The sequence below is a fragment of the Mastigoproctus giganteus genome, chromosome 6, assembly GCF_048544385.1.
Source record: "Mastigoproctus giganteus isolate SK-2022 chromosome 6, ASM4854438v1, whole genome shotgun sequence".
In the NCBI taxonomy this organism is placed as follows: domain Eukaryota; kingdom Metazoa; phylum Arthropoda; class Arachnida; order Uropygi; family Thelyphonidae; genus Mastigoproctus; species Mastigoproctus giganteus.
This window is the reverse complement of record NC_143580.1, coordinates 211,168,245-211,182,353: the sequence shown is the minus strand read 5'-3', so window position 1 is coordinate 211,182,353 and position 14,109 is coordinate 211,168,245. Positions and strand designations below refer to the sequence as shown.

General features: G+C 35.2%; 1 protein-coding gene across 1 annotated transcript in view; it reads left to right on the top strand.

Moving 5' to 3' along the window:
- The first annotated feature begins 1,331 nt into the window (after positions 1-1,331).
- LOC150084919 (retinol dehydrogenase 12-like) overlaps positions 1,332-14,109 on the top strand; it is a 34,221-nt gene continuing 21,443 nt past the window's right edge. Inside the window, exon 1 of the mRNA XM_090375646.1 lies at positions 1,332-1,439. The gene's annotated coding sequence lies outside the window, so the exon portion shown is untranslated. The remainder of the gene's footprint in view (positions 1,440-14,109) is intronic.

Below are 14,109 nucleotides of genomic sequence, written 5' to 3'. Positions count from 1 at the left end.
GGACCACAACCAGCACGAATATTAGTACAGTATTAATATTAAAATGGCATAGCGATGCAGCAAGTGAACTCATTCTTCATTTGCAGAAAAAAAAAAAAAAAAACCCCAAATCATATTCCCACCGTCAAAACTTGCCTCTCCAATTCTTCTCTGAATTTTACCAGGCTCTAGCAACTTATTCAAACGTTCTACAACACACTGTCCGAAGGAAAACTTAATAAGATTACTTCCACATTCATTTCACTAATCCCTCTAGGGCATTGTACATTTCAATCAAATCCCCCTTTCCCAACGCGTCTAGTTGCTGAGCTCTGAAGACCACATCTTATAAGTTGTTTCTCATAGGGATAATACTGAGCGCCCTTCGCCAATCTATAGTTGTTACCTTCTTTGCACCTACTCAAGTTTTTTAATGCATATTGGATAAAATATTCCAGATATGGTTGCCCCGTCGTCTTTTAGTGAGGAATAATGACCGCCTTCTCTCCCCCCCCCCCCCTCTCTCTCTCTCCCCTTTCCAAGTTCCGATAAATCATAGATATGTCCTTCTTGCCGCCTGCTTACTCTACATATTGAACTGATATCGTTAAAGAATGACAATACGTGGTTTCCATCCATTTAGATAAACAATATATTTTATATAATAAGTAAATATACAAATAAGGGCACTTTTGACCATATGAAATGTTTATTAATACGTAGTACGGAAAAATGAATTGGTAAAACAATTCGTTTTCCCATCCCAAGTGCCCTGCCCTTAAAGTGAAATAACATCCTTTAATTCTCCCCCCCCTTATAAATTACTCCTGTGTTTCTGTTCTTCAAGTTCAATACTTTGAATTAACCCATTTTATACTTTACAATCACATTTGTGTTTGTAAAGTATAAGATGGCCCTAAAATTCAATCCGCACCAGAAAAATGCAAGTTGCAAATATTGTACAAAGAAACTGTTAAATTTGTTTCACGATTATATAAGATTATTGTCTAAAAGAAAGGTGATGGCGAAGTTTATAATACAGGTGTGTTTTTTATATTTAAGCATTAATTAATTTTTTTGTTTTTACCCCTTGAGGAGACCTTGCGCATCCCTAGGGGTACGCATACCAGTTCGGTAAACACCGGTCTAGCAGACGATGCCACGTGAAATATCTTGATACCAGACTACAAGTATAAGGCGCAACAGAGTTGTACGTGACTGCTTGATCGATTTGTTTAATTAAGAAAAGAAGCTTACTATGTATATCTTAAAATGTTTCGTGCGGTTAAGAACTACGATATATAAGTGGGAGCTTAATCGCCAGTAATTTTATATTAATTAGTTCCGGCAGAGGTCACTATCAGACAACAGCAGATCTGGCAGTCTTACCTTCTGACACGGAAACGTCTATCGAAGGAGGGTTAACTTGTGTAAAGATTGTTAAGATAGCGGAAAACGAGGTATGTTTAAATCATTTTGCATTTTAAAATTTATTAGTTTTCTTATGTTAACAGTTAACTGATACCTGAAAATGTGTGGCAATTAACTGCTTAAACTTTGAACGAAATAAATAAATAAATAAATATATATATATTTTTTTTTGAATCTCACAAGGAACAATCTATATGCATTCACTGCTAGCACATGTTCTAAATTTATTCTAACATATAAAAGGTTTTTTAAACATAAGTGTTACATATTGCATTAATTTTGAACCTTAAATTTTGACCATATCTTTTTTATATTCCTGTCAGTAGCTACTACTGCTGCCCTCTGTTGACAATATTTTAAAAGAAATAAAAATTTTAACGGTATAGATCATGGATATTGTGAAAGATTACCTTGTGCAGTATAACCGTAAACAAAAGATAGGTACGGTATATTAAACGGGAATAAATAATCATATTACCTTTAAGCCGTTTTCTGTTATAATTTATTTATTCCATGATGGTATATAATCAAATGCATGTTTAGTCAAGTGTTTATTAATGGCATTTTTTGCACCAGCAATCAGTAGCGTACACCAGAAATTTTCTTGGAGGATTGAAGGGGGGAGGAAGGGTGAAGGATTCGCCAGAGTTTCTCGTAATTGATCTTTAGATTCCTAGATTAAAGTATTATTCCCATTCCCAGCTTTACAATTAGACAAGTTTCATGCCAGATATCGTTGCACGTTACTTAGAGAGCATCATTGTAAGTGGTCCAAATTTTAATATAAAATTTGTAGTTTCATTGGATTTTTCTCGTAATCTGCCTTCGCCTGCCTAATCTTTTTTGTGACTTGATTACACACTAGCTTATATCTGCCATAGGCTTCTGTGTCGCCTGTTGATTTATATGCATCCCATGTATATTTCTTCTCAAACACGAGCCTTATTAAATCATCTGACATCCATTTAGGCCTACTAAACCTTGAAAAATATTTCTTAGTTGGAATGAATTAAGAAAAAGAAAAATTATGTATTAAAAGAAAAAAGAATATCATTAAATTTTATATTTGTGATTTTAATATTTATAATTATTGCACATTGAAAATTATCTCTAATTAACTTCACGTTCAAAGCAATATGGGTTCCCTCCCCACTCCAGTCTCTTTGTTTCCCAAAAATCGCACTGTGCATGGGGTAGGAACCTCTGAGCTAGAAACAGCATATGACAGTCTACATGGGCGGGACCTTTGTCCCATAAATGATCTACTGATCTTGACGCCCTAAATGGAACTAAACTGGACCTGAGGCTGTGAGGACAGATGGGTATGGTCTAGCAAGCGTATTCACATCTGACATAAACACAAATAATATTTTTGCTGGTTGGATACGATCTGTCAACCCTTCACCTGTTGTCCATGCTAGAAAAATCGGTAAGCGTTAACTAAACGTCTTTTTTTTTTTTTTTTTTAAGCTACGGAGAACTTTCCTATACTTTCTATATGATAGGTAGCTTCACAGTCTCACTGTATGATGTTTGTCTTTCATTGGCGTATTCTGATCCTGACTGACAACTGTCATTACTGCCAGCTCAACTACTGAAAAATGAAACTTTATAACAAATTTTCAAGGTTTTTTCTTTAGCCCATTTTAGGTAACTTTATTTAGGAAGCGTAACGATGTTTTCTGAACGCCTAATTAAAATATAACCACTAATTATCATATTTTAGGTAATAACCTAATCTTATTAAATAAAGTTAAATCACTTAAAATACCATAATCAGAATTTTTTAATTGGGCATTTAGGAAATAATGTCGCATGCACATAGCTACGATGCAAAGTATAAGAATGGCTGAATGATGCAAGGAAGCAAACTTTTTCTGCAGCTGCCAAAACAAAAATAAATAAATAAATAAATAATAAAAAAATAAATAAATAAAATAAACTTCGTGAAACCAATTAGAGACCACCAACAATATTGTGGGACTGTCACGCTATCGATCTATCACATGAAAAGTAAGGGAAAGTTCGCCATAGCTTCGAAAAAGGTTTTTAAAAAAGACTCTTGATGAAAACTCTTGTTTTTGTTCCAAATAGTAAAATACTGTATTTCGAAGTTTGAGCAATGTATATTACGCGCATTGAAAGTTACAGTACAATTATACAATAAAAAATAATCTAATAAGCGAAGTATAAATGCAAATACCATAATAAAAATATATATTAGGAGGCTATGATTTATAGCAACAATCCTCATTTTTTTTTTCAAGGGGAACAATCCTTTTAAATAAAATTTAAACAGAACCCTGCCAATTAAAGTTTAGCCCAATAATCAACTATTTTAAGGATTATTGCGGTTCTGATAGATGCACAATTGAAATTGCGAAATATATACGAGGGGTGATCATTTAATTCGCGGACTGGTGCAAGATCTTATCTTAACTGTCATAATCTGAATCTTCTGTGGATTTCTCCTTCTCGAAATATTTACACACTTTCGCCACGGTCGTACCCACGCATCAAATGCTTCTTACAAGCCATTTTTCGAAAGACCGCGAAGTGCTTCCATTGTGGCTCTGCGTTGTGCACACAGCCTCTGCGAGCATCATTGTATCGGACGCGAAACGCTTGCCTTTTAGAGCTTTCTTCAGACATGGAAACAGGAAGAAATCACATGGGGACAGCTCAGTGAATAAGGGGGACGTGGCAGAACCTCGGCACTTATGGCAGTGATCACTGCCTTTACAATATAAGCCGTACGGATCCTGACATTGTCTTGATGGAGAAATCACTTCACACCGGAAAGTTCGGTCACGCCGGAATATGGCTGTCCTACCAAGACACTCATTGCCATATGCCTTCATTCATCTCTTTAACTGTTTCCGATGCATTTAAGTCCCGTCTGACACAATAACGAATCTCATATCGTTGTTCAATCTGTATGTCCAACACAGAGTCTGCTCAGTAGCGATCAGGGAGAGCGCCTCTAGCGGCAGTTATTTGCGCGGTAAACATAAAAGCCGCGAATTAAATGATCACCCCTCGTATTTTATACAGAAATTAAAGAAATTAATATAATTTGTGAAAACATTAATATTACTACTTGCTAACTAGGGAAACACATTAATTCCAAATTTGAGGAAATGTTTTGCATTTCAGATACTGCTTCCTTGCATCCAGCTGGAAAGTCAATGTTCTATCATTTAACAAATCTCTTGCAGATCTCATAACATCTGTTCCCACTACATCTTTGTATAGAATGCTATTCATCATGCTCGTAATGAATGCGTCCGATTCCACGATATGAAAAGTCTTCCCTACCATGATTCCTCCAAAATGTTTCTAGTCCGTATCAAACACTTTGGTATCATTCTACCTACAGCTCCCGACAACACCGCGGACAAGTGTTACTCACAGTATTACGTCATTTTATGTAAAACTTCAATATATTTTCGTTTTCTTGAAGTTGAAGAAATTTCAAGAAAATGAAGCATTTCAACATCTATACCTTTCTTATTACTACCGTGAAAAAACGAATAACTTGAGATTCATACAGACTGAATTACAATGTTGCATGAAGCTGTTATAAACACCAGTAGGAGTGGGGGCACTTTGAACAGAATTGCACAGCGGGTGGTCTGGCGACTTCCCCCTCCCTCCCCCACCCCAAAACACTTTGAACAGAATTGCACAACGGGTGGTCTGGCGACTTCCCCCTCCCTCCCCCACCCCAAAACACTTTGAACAGAATTTGTCAGCGGGTGGTCCGTCGACCCAACCCCGCCACTAGGTGGCACTGTCATCGAAACACTTTGAACAGAATTTCAAAGCGTGTGGTCTTTCGACCCACCCCCGAAACACTTTGAACCGACTTTGGTTGCGACGGTCGCCGCTAGGTGGCACTGCCATAGACCAAGGGCAGTATTCCACCCTCCCCACACAGATGTTGAATCTTTGATTGTGATGACATCACCAATCACGTGAATCCTTCCCATGATAAATTAATTAGTGCTATTTTGAATTGTTTTTACTTTAAAGTATTCATGAACAAATCAATGGTATTTTTAAAGTATTCATGACCAATATTTTTAACCAATGGTATCTTTTAAAGTATTCATGAACAAATCAATGGTATTATTTGAACATAATTAAAGTATTTATGAAGAAATCAATGGTATTTTGTGATTTGAAAGTGATTTTCAATATAATTTTTAATGAAGACAGATTTTAACGGATGACCTTTTTTGTTTGGAATACTGAACTACAGTTGCTTTCGAATAGATTTGAATAAATTTGTACATGAACATCCTCGTGAATATTGTTGTTTGCCGTATAACGAACAGTCAGACTCATTCATGGCAAGATTTCACTGGTTCTCTTTATTTCGAACACAGTTATAATTTGATTAGTGTTATTACTTGAATGCAATTAATGTGTTTTTCATAATTATAAAGTTCGAAATTAATTTAAAATGGTTGAAGTTTAAGGGGAAATTTAAAAAGTTAAAATAAATTTACCACAGGTTGTGTGAAAATTTCAAGGTAAACATCGTAACTCCCAAGCTGTATAACATTCTTACTATTCTGGTTAAAATTCTAAAATCTTCATTGCAGACACGGTTTAAACGAGCTTTTATCGGAATTCTAAAGAGACCGCACAGGTCTTTACTAATAATAAAATCTCAATTCAGATTGCATACTGTTATGAGAACAATCCATTTTTTGTTTTCCCGTATGAAGTTTTCAAGCATAGTTCCAGAAAGTGTTCAGCATTTACAGTATGGAAAAAATTTTGAGCTCCACAAAAATAGATCGGTGATGCTAAGTTTAAGTACTTAGCAATTAAATTTAACTTATTTACATAGTTTTCCACTCATCTAGTTTTATTAGAGTTCAGATTTTGTCTTTCCAGTGAGCGAAATTTTTACCCACACATAGCTGAACGAGAATGGTTTACATTAGAAATTGTATGTTACCCAGTGCCACAATCCTTGACACGTTGTCTTCCTTTTGCTGCGAATATTTTATCAATTCAGGACGTTTCTTCTCCACTTTAATAACAACAACACAAGAATCTGAATGGAGGGTTGAAAAATTCACAAAACCAACACGAGCTTCAATCCATTTGAAGATACAGAAATTGTAATGATATCAACCCCACGGCTAAAGGCAACTGAAATGCTATAATTATCGCGTGGGAGTTTAACCAATCATAAACCAGCTTTGCACGATAACAAGCAAAAAATTAAGTGACATCCACAACATTTTTTCAAAAATGTTTCCAACATTTGTGCGAAACGTAATCTGTATACTGATATGTCCATAAGCCTGGAAAACGCAAAATAGGTAGAACTCTGAGAAAAAACCCCCAAAACAGCAGTGCCATAAACCTCCGTTTACGTCATAATCCTTTGGTTTAATTCCAGGAACACAATTCCCAATTAAACAACATAGTTTTTACATAATTGTAACATGTCTCTGTAGCCAACAGAAAATACTGTAATTGCATGTCTATATGAACGCAATAATATTTATTGTGATCCTGCGATTGTGTTTTTCCCAAAACACTAAGACGTTAGTATGAACTTATTTTCTCTCTCAATAATAGTACTAAGACACAGATAAAATTCGCAAAAGAATAAAAACTTATTTCTCTATCAATAATAATGTTAAGGAACCACAAAGACACAGATAAAAGTTACAAAAGAATATTCTATTTTATTCTTAAAAAAACTAAAGAAAGATACAAAATACTTACAACTAAAGATTCCCTAATCTAAATAAATTAAGCTACTGTAACCACCATCTGTTGTTAAAGCATCGTTACTCCGATCGTGCCAGATGATGGGCACGGTGGAAGCACCGGACGTGGAAAAACCGCTCTCGTCAACGGCATAGGGATTTCGAGGACCACCAACATTTACTTCTTCTTCTTCATACTCCCTGACAATAATTATGTCCGGTGAATGAACCTCACGATCAACGTATGCCGATCCTATTGACACTTCCGATGCCGACCGTGAGGAGTTGGATGCGGATATATCACCATCGTATGAAAGATGCAAACTTGCAGAGCTTTTTTTTTTTTTTTTTTTTTTTGATTTGGTAGTTGTTGGCGCATCGGCATCTGTGGCCATATTGCACCTCCCACGGTTTTTGCAGTACTTTGATCCAAGCCCGAGGCGAGAATCGAACCCGCGACCTTTGGGTTGCCGGGCAGGTACTTTACCCACTCGGCTAGCCCGGTCGAACTTGCAGAGGTTGAAAATTTCATAGACACTTCCCATGAACAGAGGCTATTATTCAGCGATAGAGATGAAAATTGGTGTAATCGATACAGGACTGCCCCGTACTAATGGGAGTTGAGCTCCGTGTTTTTGGAAAATATGTCGAGGCATTCCAGTCAAAGACCTCATAACGGTTAGCAACGTCCGAAAGGTCTTCGCAGGAATCCAAGGGAGTTGAACTCCGTATTTTCGGAAAATATGTCAAGGCGTTCCAGTCAAAGGTCTCACAACAGTCAGCAACTTCCAAAAGGTCTACGTCGTTGCAGGAAACCCACGGGTCACAACACTCTGAACTTTTATCATAACAGACACCTGACCCTGAACACATGCACAAACTGTACCTACACAACATTGTAAGGACGGAAAAAACGTGAGAGTAGCATGAAGAAATAAACACAAAACTAGCCCTTTTAAACTCAAGCAGATTCAAATGTTAACCCAATACAACCAATCAGATTGGTGGGGAAAGCTGTAAAATACTGTTGCTAAAAACAACTTATTAGTTAATGTGCTCCTTTTTACATAATTTGTTAACACACATTTTGTTGGATCTGTGAACTGCAAAGATTTAGAACATATTTTTCTGATATAATTTAAAACTTCATAAATGAACGTTCTGTTATGGTAATAGAAATGAGAAAATACAGATATATACACCTAAAAATTAACAGATTTTCTAATTTTCACAACCTATTTGTAGGTGTCAAATGTATATTTTAGCCGTTAGGGGATAGCACAGCTTGGAACTCCACAAAGTTTACGAAAGATAGCCTTTGTTTGTCCATAAGATCTTCACTGAAAATGGGGAAGTTTGAGAAAATCACATGTCACCTTTAGATATTTTGCGTGTCCAACCGGAAAAAATTTGTCCCGTTATATTATTTTCAATTGCTAGAATTTGTACGAAATCGAACTTTTTGTGGCAGTTTCTCTTTCGAGATAGAGAAATTGTCCTTAAACGATTTCGCCCACCTTTCAATCCAACCCTCAGGTTTTTTATGCATTCCAACTCAAAAAAAATCACGCAAAACGACTGTAAAACGGTTCGCAACCGAATCGTTGGAATTATTGAAATTATGAAAAATAAATATCGTAAAGCTACATTGACTGGTAGTTTAAAATCAACACTTGTTGACAAGCTGATGGAGGGGAAAAAATAGCATTCAATCTTAGCAACTGCGAATGGATCCAAAACAGTTAAAAGCTGAGATTTTTAATAAATTTTCAGTTATCCATCAACACTTTGTAACCTTTTCAAAACAAACGTGAAAAAATCAACTTAAAATTCTTAATTTTAAGCATTTTCCGTGTACTATAAGATAAATTTGAACCTGAACAGCTCATTCAAATCATAAAAAACATCCCCAAATAGCATAAAACTCCAACAAATACAGCCAAACCTCGGAAAATCTAAGAAAAGTTATGCAAAAAATCTTAATAACATGTTTTTCAACATTTATTTAAGATTGAGACCCCCCACCCACACAAGAGGGTTACGGTGTCACAGCAGATTAAAGCCTCATGATTCAAAAATATATAGAGCGTCATCACCAACTCGAGGGGATTAATAATGATTATAACGTTCTTGGGTTTTTTCTCAGAATTCCAATAAGCTTACACATTAACATGAAAAAACAACGGAAAGTGTGTACAAGTAATTAATGGACCCTTTAAAATTAGAGAAAATGATCAGAAAGAGAGAAAATAATCGGCTTTTTCCCCCATGTACCCAAGGAATGTGTTTGTGAGATTTTTAATTAAAATTTGCTTACACATCACAACATTTTTGTGCTGTCAAAACATGAAATTCATTCATCACAGTAAAAATCAGGGTGGAAACACGCAAAACACTGTCAAGAGACAGAAATATAAGAAAATTAAGTAAAAATATCTTAAAAATACAGCTTCAACATTTATTCAACCCTCAGACCCCAGCCACAACTTCACAGGTTCTTAAAAACCCCCCTCAAAACGATTATGGTGTTAAGACACGCCTAAGTTTAAAAAAAATATTAACCGTTATCATTGAAATAACCACATTTTAGATCTTTTGTGTTTCCAGGAATTCCGTCATCCCTCAAAATTTCAGAAATTACACATTTGGAATCAAGGGAACATATTAGAATTAGTGAAAAATAATAGGGTTTTTTCAAATAAAAAAGCGTTTTTTTTTGTCTTATTTACAATCAAAAGTTTAAAATTTGTATGTGTGCGACATATAGACAAATAACTTTGCTGGTTTTTACCTAGGAAAACAGTAAAAAGATGATATTTTTAATAATAAAAAAAACTTTTCAAAGTACTCTGAACAGTTGAAATGTTAACAATTTTTGGATCTGTTGTTGCAGCAGAAACATGAAAATACACACAACACACTGTAAAATTAAAAATGACAACAGAAACTATACTTTTATGAATCTATCGGCATAACAACTGATGAATTTTCATATGCACACACTCATACAAAAGATGAGCAAAGGTAATTTGAGACAAAAATCTTGATTTAACACAAAAACAACATAACAGATGAGGGAAAAACACCACACGTGTTCATACAATTCTAAACTACCATATTTAAAGTGCATGTTACAATAAGAAAAACCAGCAGTGTGTTACAATAGGAAAACTCACCACAATTTTCCAGAAACATTAAGTAATTTTGAATCTCAAAGCAAACAAGAGTTCTGAAACCATGGTAATAGCAGTAATAATCACCGCTGTTACAATCATATCCTTATTGATGTACCAGCAGATACCGTGTTTATTATATAATTCGTCATTTACCAATGTAACGCCTTACTTTATATTTGAAAAAGGAAAAATTCGAAGCAAACACATGAAAATTTAAGATAATTTTAACCGGAAGCGTATACATTTGAATCGTCACACTTTTAATTTCATTATTTCGACTGAAAATAGCCGATTTCTGCCGAAGGCAATTAGGCTAACACACAGTGTGCATGCTATTTTCACATTCACATTGAACCAAAATAAACCTGAAAAATAAAAAAACAGCTGCAGATCACCGGCTATTTTACACACGCTAAGACTGAACAACACCAACCTAAGTCAAAGATTTCACTAAAGCATGCACACTGTGTGTTAGCCTAATTGCCTTCGGCAGAAATCGGCTATTTTCAGTCGAAATAATGAAATTAAAAGTGTGACGATTCAAATGTATACGCTTCCGGTTAAAATTATCTTAAATTTTCATGTGTTTGCTTCGAATTTTTCCTTTTTCAAATATAAAGTAAGGCGTTACATTGGTAAATGACGAATTATATAATAAACACGGTATCTGCTGGTACATCAATAAGGATATGATTGTAACAGCGGTGATTATTACTGCTATTACCATGGTTTCAGAACTCTTGTTTGCTTTGAGATTCAAAATTACTTAATGTTTCTGGAAAATTGTGGTGAGTTTTCCTATTGTAACACACTGCTGGTTTTTCTTATTGTAACATGCACTTTAAATATGGTAGTTTAGAATTGTATGAACACATGTGTGGTGTTTTTCCCTCATCTGTTATGTTGTTTTTGTGTTAAATCAAGATTTTTGTCTCAAATTACCTTTGCTCATCTTTTGTATGAGTGTGTGCATATGAAAATTCATCAGTTGTTATGCCGATAGATTCATAAAAGTATAGTTTCTGTTGTCATTTTTAATTTTACAGTGTGTTGTGTGTATTTTCATGTTTCTGCTGCAACAACAGATCCAAAAATTGTTAACATTTCAACTGTTCAGAGTACTTTGAAAAGTTTTTTTTATTATTAAAAATATCATCTTTTTACTGTTTTCCTAGGTAAAAACCAGCAAAGTTATTTGTCTATATGTCGCACACATACAAATTTTAAACTTTTGATTGTAAATAAGACAAAAAAAACGCTTTTTTATTTGAAAAAACCCTATTATTTTTCACTAATTCTAATATGTTCCCTTGATTCCAAATGTGTAATTTCTGAAATTTTGAGGGATGACGGAATTCCTGGAAACACAAAAGATCTAAAATGTGGTTATTTCAATGATAACGGTTAATATTTTTTTTAAACTTAGGCGTGTCTTAACACCATAATCGTTTTGAGGGGGGTTTTTAAGAACCTGTGAAGTTGTGGCTGGGGTCTGAGGGTTGAATAAATGTTGAAGCTGTATTTTTAAGATATTTTTACTTAATTTTCTTATATTTCTGTCTCTTGACAGTGTTTTGCGTGTTTCCACCCTGATTTTTACTGTGATGAATGAATTTCATGTTTTGACAGCACAAAAATGTTGTGATGTGTAAGCAAATTTTAATTAAAAATCTCACAAACACATTCCTTGGGTACATGGGGGAAAAAGCCGATTATTTTCTCTCTTTCTGATCATTTTCTCTAATTTTAAAGGGTCCATTAATTACTTGTACACACTTTCCGTTGTTTTTTCATGTTAATGTGTAAGCTTATTGGAATTCTGAGAAAAAACCCAAGAACGTTATAATCATTATTAATCCCCTCGAGTTGGTGATGACGCTCTATATATTTTTGAATCATGAGGCTTTAATCTGCTGTGACACCGTAACCCTCTTGTGTGGGTGGGGGGTCTCAATCTTAAATAAATGTTGAAAAACATGTTATTAAGATTTTTTGCATAACTTTTCTTAGATTTTCCGAGGTTTGGCTGTATTTGTTGGAGTTTTATGCTATTTGGGGATGTTTTTTATGATTTGAATGAGCTGTTCAGGTTCAAATTTATCTTATAGTACACGGAAAATGCTTAAAATTAAGAATTTTAAGTTGATTTTTTCACGTTTGTTTTGAAAAGGTTACAAAGTGTTGATGGATAACTGAAAATTTATTAAAAATCTCAGCTTTTAACTGTTTTGGATCCATTCGCAGTTGCTAAGATTGAATGCTATTTTTTCCCCTCCATCAGCTTGTCAACAAGTGTTGATTTTAAACTACCAGTCAATGTAGCTTTACGATATTTATTTTTCATAATTTCAATAATTCCAACGATTCGGTTGCGAACCGTTTTACAGTCGTTTTGCGTGATTTTTTTTGAGTTGGAATGCATAAAAAACCTGAGGGTTGGATTGAAAGGTGGGCGAAATCGTTTAAGGACAATTTCTCTATCTCGAAAGAGAAACTGCCACAAAAAGTTCGATTTCGTACAAATTCTAGCAATTGAAAATAATATAACGGGACAAATTTTTTCCGGTTGGACACGCAAAATATCTAAAGGTGACATGTGATTTTCTCAAACTTCCCCATTTTCAGTGAAGATCTTATGGACAAACAAAGGCTATCTTTCGTAAACTTTGTGGAGTTCCAAGCTGTGCTATCCCCTAACGGCTAAAATATACATTTGACACCTACAAATAGGTTGTGAAAATTAGAAAATCTGTTAATTTTTAGGTGTATATATCTGTATTTTCTCATTTCTATTACCATAACAGAACGTTCATTTATGAAGTTTTAAATTATATCAGAAAAATATGTTCTAAATCTTTGCAGTTCACAGATCCAACAAAATGTGTGTTAACAAATTATGTAAAAAGGAGCACGTTAACTAATAAGTTGTTTTTAGCAACAGTATTTTACAGCTTTCCCCACCAATCTGATTGGTTGTATTGGGTTAACATTTGAATCTGCTTGAGTTTAAAAGGGCTAGTTTTGTGTTTATTTCTTCATGCTACTCTCACGTTTTTTCCGTCCTTACAATGTTGTGTAGGTACAGTTTGTGCATGTGTTCAGGGTCAGGTGTCTGTTATGATAAAAGTTCAGAGTGTTGTGACCCGTGGGTTTCCTGCAACGACGTAGACCTTTTGGAAGTTGCTGACTGTTGTGAGACCTTTGACTGGAACGCCTTGACATATTTTCCGAAAATACGGAGTTCAACTCCCTTGGATTCCTGCGAAGACCTTTCGGACGTTGCTAACCGTTATGAGGTCTTTGACTGGAATGCCTCGACATATTTTCCAAAAACACGGAGCTCAACTCCCATTAGTACGGGGCAGTCCTGTATCGATTACACCAATTTTCATCTCTATCGCTGAATAATAGCCTCTGTTCATGGGAAGTGTCTATGAAATTTTCAACCTCTGCAAGTTCGACCGGGCTAGCCGAGTGGGTAAAGTACCTGCCCGGCAACCCAAAGGTCGCGGGTTCGATTCTCGCCTCGGGCTTGGATCAAAGTACTGCAAAAACCGTGGGAGGTGCAATATGGCCACAGATGCCGATGCGCCAACAACTACCAAATCAAAAAAAAAAAAAAAAAAAAAAAAGCTCTGCAAGTTTGCATCTTTCATACGATGGTGATATATCCGCATCCAACTCCTCACGGTCGGCATCGGAAGTGTCAATAGGATCGGCATACGTTGATCGTGAGGTTCATTCACCGGACATAATTATTGTCAGGGAGTATGAAGAAGAAGAAG